The following is a 7,661-nucleotide window of genomic DNA, read 5'->3' as shown; positions in this document are numbered from 1 at the left end:
AATAATACTGGTTGTCCTTTGGAGCCAAACGTAAAAACGTGGTATCTGCTGGTAAGAAAAAAAATGTACTTACCCTTTGCTGGCAAAGTTTTAAGGTTTGCGTCTGTGTGTGTTGCGTGTGACCACTGAGGGGCGAATGTGCCGCGGGCCGCAACCTCTTCTTGAGCCGCCCAAAACAGGGAAAACACAGTGGGTGGTTTCGCATTTTCCTTATTTTGCTCTCCAGCAGCTTAAGAATGATTTAATTTCCTGTTAAATAATTGTTAGTTTAAATACCTGTAACTATTTTCACTTCTGGTCTCAAGATAAGTGATTTGTAGACGCCTTCTCGTTGGAAGCAGCGCCGAACTGCCCCAAACACCGAAACCATTGTAAACAAAGTATCCCCGGCCGGGCACTGCCCCTGTCTCTCGACCCTCTAAAGTTGCCCTCGGCGCCTTCAGGTCATCTCCTACCCAGGCCCAGCAGGCAGAGGCAGGCCTTCCTTCACTAGACCACAGGCGCAACACCAAGAAGATCACCACCTATCACAAAGTGACAACCTCTCCTCGCTCCTCGCCAGTCCATCCCAAGACGGACGTGACCCGCTCCCTGACACCCCAAACATAGCGCCACTGCCCGTGGTGCCCCACACAGCCTGAAACACAAACAAATAAGGGAAGCCTGACACTAGAACACTTCATGCTGCACTGCCCGAGATTTCACTCCCTTCACACCCTGGCCTTCACTCCCTTCCCACCCTTCCCACAAACAGAGTGACTGAAAGCGGTCCACAGTACATATGGTGGTAAATCTTGGGAATAGCGGCTCCAGGCGGGTGCGCGTTTAGGGCACAGTGTGGTGGTAATTACAACATTTATAGCACATACAACAGGGTTTTGACAAGCAGACAGGCGTGTTTATGTCACAAGGGGTGTATTTTTCCACGCTGACCTCACAATTTCTTCCAAGTCGATGGGCGATGAGACTGCAAGCTTCGGGTTGAAGAAAGGAAAGAGCCCGCGTGGAAAAATACACCCCTTGTGACAAACACGCCTGTCCGCTTGTCAAAACCCCGTCGTACATGCTAGAAATGTTGTAATTACCACCACACCGTGCCCTAAATGCGCCCCCGCTAGGAACCTAAGGAATCCTAGGCTAGGATTCCTAAGATCTACCCACATGGTAGCAATATAAATAAAATAAAGCTTGTGGTTACATATTGAAGCCCTTACTGTGTTTCACCACTTTTAAACATGCATCAGCTAATCTTGAAGTAACAGTAGCCATCTCGCTTAAGGTTAACACTGACTTTGTGTTATATTTAATTTCTCTGAGTGCACTGGTTTTATTAACGTGTCTGTACTGTAGCGACTTGCCTGATGGGCGAGTCTCCCATAAATCACTCTGCGAGTGGGGGTACTTTTTTAAGATAGGCGACTGGTTAAGGAGTGGCTCTCCCACCTTGCTGGTCGTGGTTTCGATCCCTGGCTCTGGCAAAACCTTCCCTTTTCTGGATTAATTTCTTGTGTGTTTCGTTACACACAAAAGTCGTGTTGGAGTGCAGTAAAGAGTAAATTCTGGCATTTCAGGTCAATATCTTGTCCCCTACTCTCATATCCGTATCCTAGTAACCTTCGGATCTCCCAGAAATCAATGGAAAAGATTTTGGAAATTAAAACAAATGTGAAAGACCTGAATATGCTTGGGAACTCGCATTGCCACGGGTGGTGCAAACCCGGGGCTCACCACTGTAGCTTACTCTGCCACTGGTGAAATTGATGTACTGCATATTTATCATTGAAAATAAACTTGCCAGGTCTAAACTAACTTAACCTGACCTAATATACCTATGGGCTTTGTCGCCCACAGCCACATGGACTCCCACACACATTTTGTGGCTCTTTTCACAGCTGTTGATCTCTACACTCTTTCCCAGTGATTTCTGGGAGGTTTGAAGATACATATCCAATTCAAATATATATATATATATATATATATATATATATATATATATATATATATATATATATATATATATATATATATATATATATATATATATATATGACAATAAAAGAGTAGTTTATCAAGTAGGAGATATCAGCACATCAGGTTAGGTTAGGTTAGATCTAGTTGGGTTAGGTTAGTTTAGATTTATTTCGTTAACTTTAATTGATTACCACAAATATATGCGATTCACTTCACACTGTGCCTTTGTTATCAATGGAGGGGAATATGGAGTGCATCATATTATATTTTTTATAAATGAACTTAACAAATCTATATTAATCTAATTTTACGTTCCTAACTCAATATAACCCTCGAAGTTAGAATATGTTACATGGGTATAAATTATGAGTAGCTCATATTTCAAGTTGTCATTCCCCTTATTTGTTTAAATTATATGACTGATTGAGGTTGCATACTTTTTGGAGCTTGTACACATATTACTTAATGAATAACCTTATTCTCATTGATTATGTTGCTAGTGGACCACATAAGCTTTATGTAAATGGATATTACGCTCTTTTCCAGTTATTTTACATAATAAACTAAAAAATATTGTGTATATTCTATTTAAAACATAGTCTTGATTTATGAAATATTTACACATCTATGACAAATGGCAGCAGCAAATTGATAAGCCTTTTTTTTATATCCATTTGAAATAAAAGAGGAGGCTGGTGTGGAGATGGGTAAGTATAACTATACCACAAAAACTGAGTAAAAGTTTTTATTTCAAGTCAGTAACAATAATATAAAATAATAATGTAATGATACTATGTTATGATACCAATAATAATAATCCTGATCCTTATAATAGTAATGGTAATAATAATAATAATAATAATAATGTGCTTAGCCTAACTATGGTCCGTTTCATTTCATGTTAATCAGCATAGCGGGAATTTTGATAATTGTTCCACCTATACATTTTAGTTTGTGAATACGTGAAGTTCAAATGTTGTGATAGATACTTCAGCTAATTTTTCAATAATATATTGGGGAGGCAGTGGTGGAGTGGTTAGTGTGCCGGCGCTGCATCCGAGAGATCCAGGAAGGACGCAGGTTCGAATCCTGGCTGTCACACAGCTGGGATTTTTCAGTCACCGCCGAGTGGGCCAAGACTACCCACATGCTGCCCTGAAGACCACCGATCAACCAGGACTCTAGATTACCTTTCCAAAGAGAGTCTCAAAGATGAGCTCCGGGGGGCCGTATGAGCCAAAACAAGATGGTGCCACTACAAAACACTCGCCTGCGCTATAATGGGCTGGGCCGACGATCAGGACCCACCAGTGGAAAAGCTTAATGGTGCAATAGGCCACAACAACAAAAAATCCTTCAAAATCCCTAACAAACCGCTTGGCATTGATAATAATATACCATAACAAGCACACAAAAGACAAGCTTGTATCAAACAGAATAGTCAGATCATACCCGAAGGATCTATGGCTCCTCAAATGCCTATAATTCATATCAGTTCAGGTACAGTAAATGATCTGGCTGTGCAAGTGCAAATCAAGGGTATTTTAATAGTTTCCTGCATGTAAATAACAATTGGTATTCAAAGTAACATGAAATACTCAATACTGTCTGTTGATTGTGATTATTCCTAGGCTGCTTTGAATATGACCCATGTTATAAATAAATCCACTATACTTGTATACAAACACTGACAGAGCCACGTCATTTTATGTACCTACAATGAGATGAATTAAAGTTACTTGAAAGGTTGTAAATCGTTCGTGTATGATCCGACAATACAGTTTGATACAAGCTTGTCTTTCGTGTGTTTGTATGGTATATTAAGTACACCGTCACCTGAACTCCCCTGTTCTCGAGGTACAGTTTGAGTTCTGGGACCGAATACTGGGAATAAATATGATTCATAGGTATGTGCAAGACACCGTGGGCGATGCTTCCACGTGCGTGACCTTCTTTTGACATTGGGATTGTTTTATAGAGGGTCAATTATGCTGCGGGGTAGGGGTGGGCAGGTACCGGTACCAGTACCGGTACTAACGGTAACAGCTAAACGGTACGGTACCGGTACCAGATTGCTCGGATTTATTTATTGGATTTATTGATAATTCTTCATGTCCGATTCTTTTTTAGGTTGCTACAAAATATTGTTATTGTTATTAGACTATGATCGAGTACATCCATAATAACTATACATGCTATTATTTTTTTTTATCAAAAAAATAAATATTCACTTCATTCAGAGAGAGAGAGAGAGAGAGAGATCACCACTCAGTGAGTGGATATCTCGGTGATATGGGTACTCACTCATAGTCTAATAACAATAACAATATTTATTAGTAACCTAAAAAAGAAAAAGAATCGGACATGAAGAATTATCCAGTAACTCCAATAAATAAGTCAAATAATAAAATAATGGAAACGGGAGCTGTGATGGAAACGGAAAGCAGGACAAAATGGTGGGAACTTGGGGGGACGGTCAGCGAGGTAGTGACTCAGCGTCTCCATACAGGGCCCATACCGCGTGATACCACATTGAGGCGGGCGGGTGGGCGAGCACCGAGCGTCACTAAGATCCAGACGGTACCGGTACCAGCGGCAATGCGCAGTGCCGAGTGATCATGACGCTTCCCGGCACCCAAGTGATCATGAGCATAGCTGGGCGTTATCGCGATAAGTTATCGCGATACTTTATCGCTGATAACAAAATCGGATTATCGACCATCCGCTACTTATTTAAATATATATCGGTATCTTCGTTACTTTTGTAACCAAACTAGCGATAATCGCTACTTTTTTTCCGCCTCTCAGGAAATTTTTTTTGTCTCCTTACTGCGCATGCGTGGCCCGGTGTTGTATGAAAAAACTTCGCGTTTTGAAATATCTTCGGTGATGAGATTTCATACTTGGGTCATGAAAATTAAAACACTAGGTTATTTTTTTTTATGCTACTTAAAAATCAATATATCATAGAGAAAAATCATTTAACTTTGCCCCAAAAATGATTATTCACTGCCTCAAATTTGATATTCCATATTCGTTTGTGAGCATGTCATGGTATTGAAGGCACCCGGTGTTGTGTTCTTTGGTGTCCCATCGTCAAAAGCTGGCGCTTTTGTGTACAAACACTGGTCTCGTGAACTGCGCATGCTCAGACCATTAAGTGTAGACCTGTACAGTCTCACAATGCTTTTTTAACACATTAAGAGTTGTTGGAAAGCTGAATCAAACATACTGTTATGCCGGACGTGTTACTTGGGTTCCGTGTCGCCGTCAGGAGACTCCGTGGGAGGGAGATATGTAAATACTTTGCACAGCTTCTGTAGTTTAATATTCTTCTTTAGTAGTACACTTCACTCTGACTCTTTACTTACCACTAGCTTACTATGACTGGGACTGGCCCTCTCTCGCCCTCTTCTCCTATACATATCCAGAACAGTACAGTCTAGAATATTACAGTATATTTCAGATCATACAAGAACATGTAGCAAAAATATATGCGAGTTGGCAACACTTCCCGCCTGGCGCCTGGCCGCGCCCCGTGGGGCGCGGACGGCTCGCCTTGCTCCCCGCCCCTTTGCTCGTTTCTCCGGGAGCCTTCTAGAGGCCTATGGTCGCCGGGGGAAGCTTCCAGCACAACAATACAGTACCACCATCCTCGCTGTTTCTAGAACGACGTACACTCTGTACATATAAATACAACTCGTACAGAGTGTCGTCCTAGAAACAGCGAGGATGGTGGTAGTTGTACTATATGTCTGATTCAGCCTTCCAGCAACTCTTAATTACGGTTTAAAAGCTTTGTGAGACTGTACAGGTCTACGCTTGCTGGTCTGAGCATGCACCGTTCACGAGAGACCAGTGTTTGTAAACAATTTTGACGGAGACGCCAAATAACACAACACCGGTTCAGGCATTTCTAGTATTAACGTCCATATGTACGTGTCAACGTGTGGTTTTAAGGTTTTGTAAGTTTCCTAAAATACAGATAATGAAAATCTGAATTCATCAATGTAGTTCTATCTGAAATATCAATATAGTATCGTTTTCGCCTATCGGACTTATCGCTAGCTAGTATCGGAATTGTGGATTTATATCGGGTATCGGTTATCGGTTATCGCCTATATTTCTGTCTCTAGTTAACGAATATCGGTTATCGCCGTTAAGGTTTTTCATTATCAGTTAACGGTTATCGGGAATAAGGTTTTCTGTTATCGTGCCCAGCTATGATCAGGAGGCTTCGCGGTACCAGATACCGGTACCGCGAGGAATCGATTCCTCGCGGTACCCGGTACCGGTACCTGGTACCGCGAAGCCTCATGATCACTTGGGTGCTGGAAGCGTCATGATCACTCGGCACTGCGCATTGCCGCTAGTACCGGTATACAGCATCCAGACACCCACCCCCAACCCCCAGTACCCATCAGCAGTGTTGCTACATGGGATCAAGCAGCAAATGTTGCTACTTTTTCTTCAGTCTGGTTATTTCCCATTTAAAATATATATATATATATATATATATATATATATATCTATATATATATATATATATATATATATATATCGAGATATATATTAAAATCAACAGACTGGAAGATATATATATATATCTATATATATATATATATATATATATATATATATATCTATATAGATATATATATATATATATATATACCAGGTAGATATAGCCTGACTGCATGTCATAAATAATGCTATTATTGTACCGCAAATATATTACTTTCTCTGCATTTTTGGGAGGCTACCAGTGGTTAGATGTGTTTTATGTGTTTAACCTTTCCGTATACATACTGGAATGAACCAAGGTTGTAGCCCTACTGCTGTTCTTTAAAAACAATGTGATCATGTTTTTCTTTCAAACTCATTGTTTTAGCACGCACGCTGACTTCCATCAGTAATGATTTACATTGAATCATTGGTCTGACGGGTGAAAGAGTGGGTGGATATAATTATCTCCGTCTAACTTATATTGGTTATTATACCGCTATTCGCAGCAATACTATCTTTCTCTGCTCCGATTGCCCTTTCAGGAAGGACGTGTGTGTGAGCGGCTCGGAGTTTTCGTGAGGATTTTCCGTCTGTCTGCAGTATTTTGGTGAGCACTTTACCTAAGAGTTACGAAGAGATGGGCAAGGACGACTGTGGTGTGTGTGGGAAGGTTGTGAGTGACAATGGATTGTGCTGTGAAAGGTGTGAGGAGTGGTCCCACCTGACCTGCGTTAACATCAGGCCACACGGACCCTGACCATACCCTGATCGTGTTCCTGTGCACGGTGTGCCTCGACACGAGCAGGAAGGAATGGTCCCAATGGAGAAGGACGAAAGAGGACAAGGAGGTGCAGACAGAGGCCAACGTGGTGGAGAAGGCTGCCCAGACAACCAGCGTGCAAGCCGCCCCAGCGAGTGAGCCTGCTGCCCAGACAACCAGCGTGCAAGCCGCCCCAGCGAGTGAGCCTGCTGCCCAGACAACCAGCGTGCAAGCCGCCCCAGCGAGTGAGCCTGCTGCCCAGACAACCAGCGTGCAAGCCGCCCCAGCGAGTGAGCCTGCTGCCCCCAAGATCACCGTGGAGTCCAGGGAAGTGGAGGTGCAGGTCGAGGATGTTGGGGGAGGTAGGGATGGGTGTGAAAAGTGTGTGAAGCAGAAGGACAGGCCACAGGTGAGGAAGGCGATT

This window comes from Eriocheir sinensis, chromosome 50, assembly GCF_024679095.1.
Source record: "Eriocheir sinensis breed Jianghai 21 chromosome 50, ASM2467909v1, whole genome shotgun sequence".
NCBI classification, from domain to species: domain Eukaryota; kingdom Metazoa; phylum Arthropoda; class Malacostraca; order Decapoda; family Varunidae; genus Eriocheir; species Eriocheir sinensis.
This window is presented reverse-complemented; position numbering follows the sequence as displayed.